The sequence below is a fragment of the Vigna radiata genome, chromosome 8, assembly GCF_000741045.1.
Source record: "Vigna radiata var. radiata cultivar VC1973A chromosome 8, Vradiata_ver6, whole genome shotgun sequence".
Classification (NCBI taxonomy): Eukaryota; Viridiplantae; Streptophyta; class Magnoliopsida; order Fabales; family Fabaceae; genus Vigna; species Vigna radiata.
Genome location: NC_028358.1, coordinates 22,144,564 through 22,157,271, shown reverse-complemented (window position 1 = coordinate 22,157,271; position 12,708 = coordinate 22,144,564).

The window sequence follows — 12,708 nt, the reverse complement described above, 5'->3', positions numbered from 1 at the left end:
TNNNTNNGNNNGNNTATATTTATTATTATTTTGTTTTTATTTTGTTTATCTCATATCAACCCAAAGCCTATAAGTAAGGGCTGGGAGATTCCAAACGGGTACGTTCTCTGGATACATTTCACTCACAATTCACACAGCATATCTCTCATCTTATCAATTCTCTCCCACAGAGAATTCCATATACACGCCTAACTTGAGCGTCAGAGTGCCTTTTCAGGTACCTCCCCCCGGTCAAGGCTAGAAGATCACCGTACGGCTGAAGTCAACGCGAGGACGTACGGACGGAAATCAAAAGAAGCGGGTAGAAAGACAGAAAACGACGTCGTCGAGGTTAGTCCTTCGATCCCAGTAAATTTATACCGAAACACTATTTATAATTTATGATTTAGTAAATTTTTATTGAAAAAACTGAGTAAATAATAATGAAGTTAAGCAAAGTAAATATATATTTTAAAAAGTTAAATTATTTATTGAAATAAATTGACGAAAAGTAAAATTTGTTTTACTTTTACCTTTGTTTTTAAGAAATATTAGTAAAAATTATTAATAGATATGTAGGTTAAAAATAATAAAGTATTGGATTATTTTAGAAATTAATTGTTAAAAATTAACAAGTTTTTAATTATTAAAAGAATGGTAGGAAACTTTTTAACGTTATTTGTATAAAACTTCGTTATAAAGTTAATTAGACAAGTGAAAAAGGAATAAGTAAATAGAACATTTATTTATTGAATGAAAAAAAATTAAAGAAGTTGAAGAGAATTAATTATGGGATGTGGATCCTTTAATTTCAGGGTATTGAGAACAATGATTTTTTTTTATGTGTCCCGTTGTTTGATAGAATGAACGGTTTTTTGGATGCTCTTCTTCTTTGATATCCATTTCGATCTTGATTCTAAATAATTTTGATTGATACTTTGTGTTTCTTCTTGTGGTTAAATTTGGTGAAAGTTGTGGACCTTGGTGTGGTTGTTAATAATCTTCATGTCTTAATTCCCCAAACATATTATCATACACTTTCATGTGTCAGATACGACAAACTCATTACATGACAAACTCGTTTAGTAAAAACCTTGGTTTTGATTTGGAAGTTTAACTAAATAACATGAAATGAAGAAGTCTATATAGAAAACTAATGAAGAAGTCTCTATGTTTAGAAAGCTAATGAAGAAGCCAGAAAAACACTTAGCAAACTAGGCAGTTTAGAAACACCAAACACTAAGTTAGGAGACCAACCTTAAGACAGAAAACAGACACCAAACACTATGATAGAACAACCAAGACCAACTTCAGGATAGGAAACAGACATCAAATACTAAGGTAGAACATCCTAGATTAGAAAATCAACCTTACATTAGAAAAAGACTAAATAAAAATGCCAAGTCGTAAAATCCCAACTTAAGATAGAAAAACACTAGGCTAGAAAACCGTAAACTAGAAAGGTCAAAATCACAACCTGACAAAATAAACAAGAGATAAATTTTTAAAATGCAAAGGGAAAAAGTCCAAAGGAAAAAAGATGTGGATGACCGCTTATGAGAAAGTCAAAGATAGAAATTCACGTAAACATCAAACTAGGCTAAGAAACTCAGGAGAAAAGAGGACAAGAAGATAACTCAAGACTCTAATAGGAAAAGCAACATAGGTAGAAAACACAAGACCTAGAACATGAAACCCCAAACATAGAAAACCTATACAAAAACTTTTAGAACTAGAATCCATAACTTAGAAAAGCTTAGGAAAACACTTAGGATCTTAGGTAACATTAAAACATATAGGTTAAACCACCTAGACGCACGACTAAACGCTATTATGCCTAAAGCTTCTAAGAGAGTCGAAGTTAAACGTTTAATGCTTATCATACTTGAAAAAGGTATTTGGCTTAACTCTTGAAAGCAAAGCAAGTCAAGACTGTTGGAACAATCGGTATCGTTCGGAGAGTATAACGCAACGAAATAAAACTTAAAGTATCGAAAAACGTGTTTGATCACTTTTTAAATTAAAATGGTCAGTTTTCAGAAATAAATTTTCTAAGAGAAAATTTATCGAACAGTTGATGTGCAAATGAAATTAAAGAGTGTAGGGAGTAGAAAAATCACACAAGTAATTTTTATACTGCGTCCAGTCGTTAATCACTATAAGAATTGATTAACAATTTCACTAAAAACAGTTTTCAGATTACAACAGTAACGAATAACAAATATGATAAAACCTTCATTCGACGAACGAACCAGAAGAAGAACACTCTGCCAACTCGAAGAGAACCGCTCCGACTATCAACACACGAAACACGAGCTTCTCCTATTCACGAGACCAAGCAAGGGAACTTGAACTATATCTTTTGAGAATTTCCTCTGACAAACAGTATTCTGCAAGAGCTTCTATTCAATAACGTTGCTTCTGAAATTCTCAGAAGTCCAATATATAGCCAGCTACTCTAAATATCAAAGGTCAAGTCCCAACTGCTAGTAATAATCGATTATTGTAAGTGATAATCAATTATTCAAGTCCGTTACAGGTTTTTCAAAAATGTGATAATCGATTATTTAGAGTGATAATCGATTATTCCTGAAAGACTCATGATAATCGATTATTGCTTCTTATAGTCGATTATTTCAGTAGAAATACAAGTTGAACAAATTTTGAAGACTTTCCTACTACATTTATATTCTACAAAGTGCTTTTAAATATTTCTAATATCTTCTTCAGGTAAAAACTTCTTGCAACATCATCAAAACAATTTACTTCAAGCTTTACCAATGCTCCTCATTGGTAATAGACCACACTTAGTCTTTTGCACTCCTTGGCAAAATCAAGACGCAAAAACAACAAAACACAACACACACTAACACAACAAAAGACCTAAAACCGAACCGTTGGTCCCTAGCAACGGCGCCAAAATTTGATGAGTGTCGCAACCCACACAAATTTTATTGCATATTAGAAATGCAGTATAATGCTAGGAAGTGACTCCTAGGTCGTCTCACAAGGACCAACTGCGGTTCAGAATCAGGTCTAACATATAGTGGGGTGGGGGGTTTGAAGAGTTTGTGGTGAATGCGGACGAATTAAATTAAAATGGAAATTAAACACACCAACCATAATTAAAAGCATTAAAATAAAGACTAGAATTCTAATAAAAATAAAAATGCAAGATAAGTCACTAAAGAAAATAACATGGTGGCAAATAATTTAACACGTATTGCATAAGAGAATTGAAGCAAGGAATTAACATAGTAAATATAAGCAACAATCGTAGCTTGAGTTCACATAGTAAGCACCACCTAATCCATCTTCAATCAACTTTTATTCTTCAAGGTAAAAGGAAAGAAACTCATAACTGGACCCACCATTTTGCAGTCAACAAAACCGTGAACCATGAATCACATTTCCCAATGCTCTCTTGAAAACAAAACACATTTTTTTTTAACCCAAGTAATGTTCCAGGACCTTATAAAATGTTCCAAGCCTTTCTTTACTCAATAAAAACTTAAGGAGAAGAAAACGAAATGCTGCACCCAACAAAACGGAAAGAAGAAAATGCTTTTCTCATTCAATCAAAAACAGAACCGTGAGCCACAACCAGGACGTGATGTGTGCTTTCCACTTTCTTCAGCCAAACTTTCGATCAATGAAGACTAAGAGAGAAAGTTAAGCACTTGCACAAAAACTAAAATAAAATGGAAGGAAAATGAGATTTTTCATTGAACTATCAAAACGGTGGGCTTATTCCCATTTTCTGAAAACGTATCAAAGCTTCTTTCCTATTCTCTGATTCTAAAGCAAGCAAAGATGATAAAAATCCATAAGCTGTGACGGGTGCTACTTCAATCAACAGAAAAACAACATCTATTCTCAAGGAAAAATGCAAGTGTTCGCAGTTCCAGCATAAAAAAAAAATAATAAAAACCTCTAGAATTCTATAATGCAACGTTGAAGAAAGCTTAAAAGAAAAACAAGAAAAAAGTGCAGCTAGGAGCAATTCAACCAAAATCCAGGTGCTGTTCCATTTCTCCAAAGTCTCCCTCCTCTGAATGTCGTCGTCCTAGGAATCCTATACCTAGAGTTTTTGTGTCCAAGTTGGACGTGTTTTTTTTTAGCCCAACGCTGCATGGGACTACCCTTTTTTTATTGCTGGGCCGTGGAAGACATCAACCTGGATTGTTTCTTCTCAAGGCTGCGGGAAAAGATGTAGGCAGCAACTTGCTTTTTTATTTGATGCAGCCCATGTCTTGCAAGCTGGACGTGTTGAAGGTAGATGGAAGCTGTTGGGCCGTGGTGCTTTCTCTTGAAGTTGCTGGATGAAGAAAATTTGAATGGGCTGCAGATGGACAAAGAATAAAAACATTGATGCACTTGCTTGTTGCACCGTGTCAGACCAAGTTGCTGAATGAATGAAGCTGGACGTATCCTCATCACCGTGAGAAGTCTGCAGCTGCTTGGGCCGTGAGGTTGCTTGCTTCTGCTTGACCGAATGCTTCTCAAAGTTGGACGCTTGTTGCTGCAGCTCTCGTGCTTGCTGTGTGCACCGTTGCTGTTATAGAGGCAACTGGTGTGAAGGCCCCTCTTCAATGTGTTGCAGCCTGCTAGATGCCATGGGCCAACTTCCTGGACGTCAACCTGCTGCAGCGTGGAGGGAGTGTGAAGGCTGGACCGTGAAGTTGAATCAGCTGGATGCACCTCCATTTTATTTCGTGATGCAGCTGGACCGTGAAAGCTTGCTTTCCGAACCTTGAAGGAGGTGGCAGCTGCTGGAGTGTGTTTTTGTTGCTGCAGGGCCGTGGACGTTTGGGGTGCAGTGTGTGACATGCTGCTGCACCGTGGTGCCGTTTCTGTATCCATGGGCCAAGTGTTGGTTGTGTGTTAGACCAGACCAATTCTCCTTCACGTGCTGCTGGAGCTTCTCTTTTTATTTAAGCCCAACTTTAACGTGCATGTGCTGTAGTAAACATGTGGGATGAAACTGGATAAGGGCTGGACTTTGAGAACGTTGCATGCTGGACTTAATTCAACACAGCTTGGTGGGCCGGATGTTTCTTTTTGAGTCCGTGTTGTTTTTCCCAGGCAGCTTGCAGAACAACGTCTATCACTTCAATTCAGCTGTGTTTTTATTTAATAAAAATCTGAATGTGTCCCCTCATGTGCTCGTTCAAATCCATGCATCAGCCAAGCCGTGACACACCAAATTTATCCAATCAATCACGTGTGCTTTACAATGTAAAAATTGAGCACATGTGCAGCTTCTCATTATGGGCCGTGATGGAGCAATTCTCACCATGTGCACCCCAATTATTAATGCCACACCTCCTCTCTCATTTTAGTTTAAAATATAATTGATGTGGCAGTCCTCTATAAGTCCCAAATATTAACCAATACTTTCCCTGAAAATAATAATGCAAATAATTAGCTCAGAAAATTCAAATTAATTAAAATTAGAATTTCCGGTCAAATTAAGCATATTTAGGAAAAACGGGAAAATACCGGAAAATTAAGCACAATTCCCTGATTAATTCTAGCACAATAAACTAAGTAAAGTCAAGAAAATATTGACTCATCAGTAACAAAGTCAATGTTTTTGACAAAACAAATTAAAAGACATAAAAGACTAAAATATAAAAGAAAGCTTAAAGCAAGCTAAACGCTATCTGTCTAAGAAGAGACAAAACTAAAGAAGCATTTACTTGACTAAACAATATCATGAGCTTGAACAATACTTTGTCTAAACAATAAAGTCTTTATATAACACTTGATATCTTTAGAAAAGAGCTTAATTATTAAAAGCTACCTAACAATAAGAAATAAAAAGTACTTTGTTGTTCTGAGCAAGCATCTAATGACATTAAATGCTCAACGTTAAAAAACAACACAAGTGATATTTGATGAACTGATTGTACACCAAAATCCAATCAGTAATAGGTAACAAGAAAGACATTCACGAAATGTTCTTCCTCTAGAAAATAGTGACATAATACCTATGTCAAAACAAATCATCAAAGAAGTAAAACACCAACTAAAAACTCTCTTATAGAATAAAATGATAACAACCAATCTCACAAAAAAAAAATTAGAAAACACAAAAACTTGAGTCAATGATAAAAACACTTAAAACATTAAAACAAGAAATATAACATATTTACTATAATATCTCTATCTTGTGCAGGACAATTGCTACAAACATTCATCTTATAAGAACCAAAAGGAGCATTGAGAAAACACAAAAAGGAGCATTGATCAGGTTATTAAAAGTTATGCCAAAAGGATAAGTCAAAACCACTTTTGATAAAAGATCTGAACAACAAGTCTACTTTGACAAAGAACACCATCCTATGACTGACACCTACACCAATAGCCATAAGAAACCAAATCTCAAGACAAGCTCTGTCAAGACTGTCATATTATCAAATCTCAAAACAATCATCGTCACAACGACTATATCATCAAGGTGTATAAATAAAAGACGAGAAGAAAGAAGAAGATGATGAAGAGGAGAGAAAATATGAAGATATCTCATCATACGTTGAGCAAGGAAATCTTTTTGAGCTATCAATGTTGAATTCCATCTATAAAGAAAAAGGAAAAAGATAAGACTTCAAGAAAAGAAGAATACTCTCAAGCTTCATCAGAATATCCACTTGAAGAAAGAAAAGAGAGTGAAATAGAGAAGAAGATCTCTCAAGCTTCATTATAATATTTTACTTGTGCTTGTTGTTGAGATTGTTAACAACACAATATCTATATCACTTTGGTTTTTGATGTTGACAACATTGTTGAGATTGTTGACAACATAAACTCTATATCAAACCAGTTTTTGATGATGACAACACACTGCTTAATAACAGGTACATATGTTCCAGAGTTACATGTTCAGCTGATATACTTTACTGATTTGAACAATGCTTGTGTTGAACATGTTTTGTTGATTTGCATGTATGTTCCTATGATTGATTATGTGTTACATGTATGGAACATGCTTGTATTGAAATGTGTGTTAAAATGATTTTGATTACTTCTGCACATTTCTGAAGAAAAGCTCACAAGCACTTTTATGAACTTATATTTGTTGTAACAAATGTCTGGTTCAGTCGACTACACTAGTAATAGATTCGACTAAGCTAAAATCTTTGTACAGATTTTGTGAGCACGTGCTTGATGAGATTTTGAGTTGAAAAGAATTTCAAAGTGATTTTTCATGTGTTAGTCGACAGTGTGAAACACCTATTCGACTATATTGCTGTTAATTTTGGAATTCTGTTATGCCTACTTGCTCCAACGACTATATTTTCAAAAGTTAGTTAGGATTGACTAACTGGGTCAACTGTCATGAATGAGCATTGATTTGGTTGACTGAGGAGCCTTTATGTTGACTGACTGTTATAACTGTTTTAATACAGTCGACTGGATTAATAGGCTATTCGACTGAGAATGACAGGAAAACTATAAATAGAACAGAACACGATTTGTTCTGAGACTTTTGTGATCTAACTTTTTCATTGTCCTATTTCAGAGAAAATTCTAAGTTTAGGAAGCTCCAAGAATTCTCCAAGAAGACGGTGGTGATCTTTCTTGAGAGAGATTCAGATTGAGGAGTCAATTGCGCATACTGTTTGATCAACATTTGCACAAAGAAGGTGCTTCTGGTTTGATCTTGAAGGCTTGGCATCCTGTGAAGACTGTTGTATTTGATTGAAGGCTTGGCAACTTGTGAAGTGTGCTGTGATAGGCTTGGTAACCTGTGAAGCGTGTTGTGATAGGCTTGGCAGTGAAGAGCGCTGGTGACACGTTGACAATTGTTCAGCGTGGGTTCAGATTGCAGAAGAGGGGATTCTTGCTGCATTTCTAGTTTTGTGTGTGCAACTATATTTGGTTTTGGGTTAGAGAGGAGATTTATATTTTTGCGTGGTGCTTCTATAAATTCCTTGTTGTAAAAACCGCAACCATTATAGTGCATTTGCTTCCAAGGTTGGAAGGACACCGGATGTAGGCATTGTTGGCCGAACCAATATAAAAACCAGTGTTTGATTTTCTCTTCCCTAAACTCTTTATTTCAGTCGACTATATATGTTTAGCAGTCAACTACGTTTTTCCACTGCACTGAAATTTTTCATTACTTGCATTTCAAGGAAAGATCAAAAGCTTTGAATTTTCATACAAAGATTGCGAAAAGACTTTGTTTTTGAACTAACATCAATTCACCCCCCCCCCTCCTTGTGTAAAACGAAGCCAACATGTTTCCTAACAATTGGTATCAGAGCTGGTTTTCATAAAATATTTGAAAATTCAGTCGACTCTGTTTTTATTCTATTCGACTGTAAAACCTGGGGATGACTTCTAATTTTCAAACTTTTGGTGAAGGTGCTTCAACAAACAGACCACCTCTGTTTGCTGGTGAAAACTATCCTCTTTGGAAAATTCGCATGCAGATCTTTCTTGAATCGCAAGATAAGGGAATTTTGGATGCCACTTTAAATGGTCCATATATGCCTACAAAAACTGTTGATAATGAAACTGTTTTAAAACCTTTTACTGAGTGGACTGCTGATGAAAATAGAAAAGCTCAGTATGATGTTAAAGCTAGAAATATTATTGCCTCTGCACTAACAATTGATGAATTTTTCAGGATATCCCAATGCAAGATTGCAAAAGAAATGTGGGATGTTCTAGAGGTAACACATGAAGGCACGAATGAAGTCAAGAGAGCCAGGAAGAATTCTTTGATACAAGAATATGAGTTGTTCAGGATGAAAGCTCGTGAGAACATCTATGATGTCTAGAAACGGTTCACTGTAAACCACCTAATGGCTCTTGGCAAAGCCTTTGATAAAGAAGAGATCAACATCAAGATTTTGAAAAGTCTAAACAGGAATTGGCAACCAAAAGTCATTGCAATCTCTGAATCCAAAGATCTTACAACTATGAATATGGCTACCTTGTTTGGCAAGCTACGTGAACATGAGTTAGAACTTGGTAGACTGAAGGATGAAGAGGAGATTGAAGAAAAGAAGTCCATTGCTCTGAAGGCCGCGAGTAATAATATCACAGAAGCAGTGATGGACGGCAAAGAGCTGATGACCTTGATGGTAAGAAAATTTAGTCGACTTATGCAAAATGATAGTCAACTGTTTAACCATGCAGGTCAAAGCAAGAAAAAAAGCTTCAGCACAAACACTGTCCAGTGCTATGAATGTGGTAAAGAAGGTCACATCAAGCCTAACTGTCCTGAATTACAGCCAAAGCAGAAAGGGAAGAAAAGATTTCCTCAAGGCAGAACAATGAGAAAGAAAGGAGCCTACATTGCTTGGGAGAATTCTGAATCTGAAAGCTTAAGTGATGAATATTTTGATCAAAAGGAGGAATCAAATTTGTGCTATATAACAGGTGTAACATGGGACGATTATGACAGTGATGCAGATATATCAAATGAGCCAGTAGAAGTCAAATATGATCTGCTTGAAGATGCTTTCAAAGAATTACATGTTGAGGCCATGCGACTGCAATACAAGGTAAATCGACTGAGCTTTGAGAGAAGAGATTTTGAAAATAGAATTAAAGACCTTGTTACTGAAAATGAAAGATTGGAAAAAGAATTGGATATAGCCTTGTCATCTTCTAGGAATGTTGAAATTAAAACTGTTACTGTTGAGAAAGCTTGTGAAAATTATCTTATGCATGCTGAAAAGATTGATTACTTGACTAGCAAGCTAGCTAAGTTTGCTCAAGCTAGTGACAATTTAGATGTTGTATTGAATTCCTCTAGCAGAATTAATAATAGGCAAGGAATTTGATTTACTCTAACAGAACCAATGCTAGAAAGCTTAATGTTTTGAGAAAACCTGCTAGAAATGCATGTTTTTACTATAGATGTGTTGGTCACACTATTAGAAATTGTTATTATAGACATGTTGTTGTTCCTCAAGGATTATGTGTTTGGATACCAAAGGAACATGTGACAAGAACTGACAATCAAGGACCCAAAGTTAAATGGGTACCAGCAACCAAAACTTAACTGTTTTGCAGGTTATGCAGCTGATACAGAACTGTTCTTAAGGATAAATCAACTATGGAACATTTCAAAAACCTTGAGTGTCTACAACTGGTAAATCTGTATCTACCTACTGCATCATGCATGTTGCTGAATGATTGTTTGCATTGAGTGCTTAATTGTATGATTGATTGAAATTGTGTGAAATGTTGTTATGAGTCCCAGTCGACTCCCATATTAATTCAATCGAATGTGTTAGTGAATCAAGTAAACCATGCTCCAGAACTAGTATGATTGACAAGACTACATTGCATCTTATGCAAATGACAAAGACCGATGAGGGATTGTCATATAAGCTTGAGAGTTCAAGAGAAGAAAATGAATTAGAATCTATACTTAACAGCAACTATAGAGCAAAATCTAAATTTGAAAGATTCATGGTAAATGGAATGAAAGTGATAGTGAAGAATCTGAAGGAGCTGAAAGCATCATAAAGCCATGGAAATCATCCTGATAGCTTTGAAATGGGTGATGGAAATAATTCCGATGAATCAAGTGAGAAGAGTGTGGATGAGGATAGCAATTCTGATAACAGTGATATGATACTTCAAAACTTTGTAAAAAAGAGAAAAAAGAACAGCTAGGCTAGATTTTTAATTTTCTTTATTTTGTAAAATGGCTTAGAAAGCCATCTTTTGATGTTTTTTTAATGTCTTGTTTTGTATTTCCTTGTTATCCTCTACCATTGTAATATCTTTTCTACCAAGGAAATGAAAATTAGCAATTTGAATCAAACCATTCACTTAAACTGTTAACTAAAATCTGATACTCTGTTTGATTGATTCGACTGTGCTATGATTGAAGTCAACTATGCTATAACTGTCATGTATTTTTATAAATTGACTTCTGTTATGATTTGATTCTATTCTTGCATAACCACTATACTTGATCTGGAAAAGGTTTTTTGAAAGGTTTTTGCAGGAAGAACATTGCTTTGAACATATACAATTGGGATTCAACATTTGGAAAAGCAATGCATTCGACTGATGAGTTAAAGCATTCGACTGCGTCTAAACTGGGTTAAAAATTCCTATTTTGGAATTTTCTTCTATCCTTACTGACTGCTTTAATCATTAGTATTATGATATTATCTCTGTTCTTTACATGATTTTATATATGTGATTGAATTGTGTACCAATGATACAAATATGTGCTTAAACTGGTGATTGACTTGTGATATTCTACATTATGCAACAAACTGTTTTTGAAATTCATGCATAATGACAGAGGGAGTATCACTTCTATACACATTGTTTCATCACACACCTACATTTCAGGGGGAGTTTACATATGTCATTGTGATGAACTTGTGATTTAGAGAGCATCATTATCTTTTTGATACTGGATATTTGTTTGATGCTTCTCTGCTTTTAAAACTGCATAAATATCAAGCATTCCTTTTTTGTTAATGCACAAAGGGGGAGAGTTTTAATGAGTATATGAGAGCAAGTCAATATGGGGAGAATTGTTGTATCATACTTTATCTGCTTGATGATATTTTTGTTGTATATTGATGAGTCAATATTTTCTTAACTTCACTTAGTTTATTGTGCTTAAATTAATCAGGGAATTGTGCTTAATTGTCCGATATTTTCCCGTTTTTCCTAATTATGCTTAATTTGACCGGAAATTCTAATTTTAATTAATTTGAATTTTCTGAGCTAATTATTTGCATTATTATTTTCAGGGAAAATTTTGGAAATACAATTTGGAGCATTGGGAATGAGACAAAATAAAATCAAGACTCTTCACATAGATATTTCAAATTTAATTACTTTGAAACTTAGTAGTCTAGATAGTTTTTAATTAAACTTGTAAACATGGGGCCAATTTTTGGCAAAATAGTTTGAGCCCAAATGAGAAAATGACATGGCACCTAGGGTTTTCCAAAGAGGGTGGACCCCACCCTATTTTTGACACACTTGGTCCTAGGGAAAAAGGTTACAGCCGTCACACACAAGGAGAATTTTGGCTGCAGACTTTGAGAGGGAGCATTCTCGGCAAGTTGAAAAAAAGAGGAGCTGTAGCGTTGGTAGAAAGGAAGGGGCTGGAACCTTTTTTATGGTGTTGCCGAGACACACCAATCTGCAGTGCATGGAACGTTTTAATGGATTTTTTTAATTGCAATTTTGGATCTTGGTTGAATGGATTAGAAGCTGCTACTGTCGGTTTTTGTACGGATATGGGCAAATTTGACCCATTAATTACGGATCTAGGCAAATTCGAAAAAAATTACAGAAATGGGGAAGTCGTGCCACCCCTAGACGACTTTCAAAGGAGAAGTCATGCCACATCTGCACGACTTCACACTGTTCACATGAACAGTGATAAAGTCGTGCCACCCAAAAACGACTTCTGGGCATGGTAATCGATTACTTTAAGCTGTAATCGATTACCAAAGACTTAAAACACAATTTTTAATGGTTTAGAATGAAATCAAAAAAATAGAAAAAGTGAAGTCGTGTGGGGGTTGCACGACTTCATCTATTGAAGTCGTGCCACCCTCCCACGACTTCACCTTTTTTATTTTTAATTTTTTTTATTTCATTCTTAAATAAAAAAAAACTATGTTTTTAACGTAAAAAATATTATACAAATTAATTTAAACAACGAAAAATTAGTATAAAATTTAAAATAAACCTAAAACCTTAATAATGAATTTCTTTAAT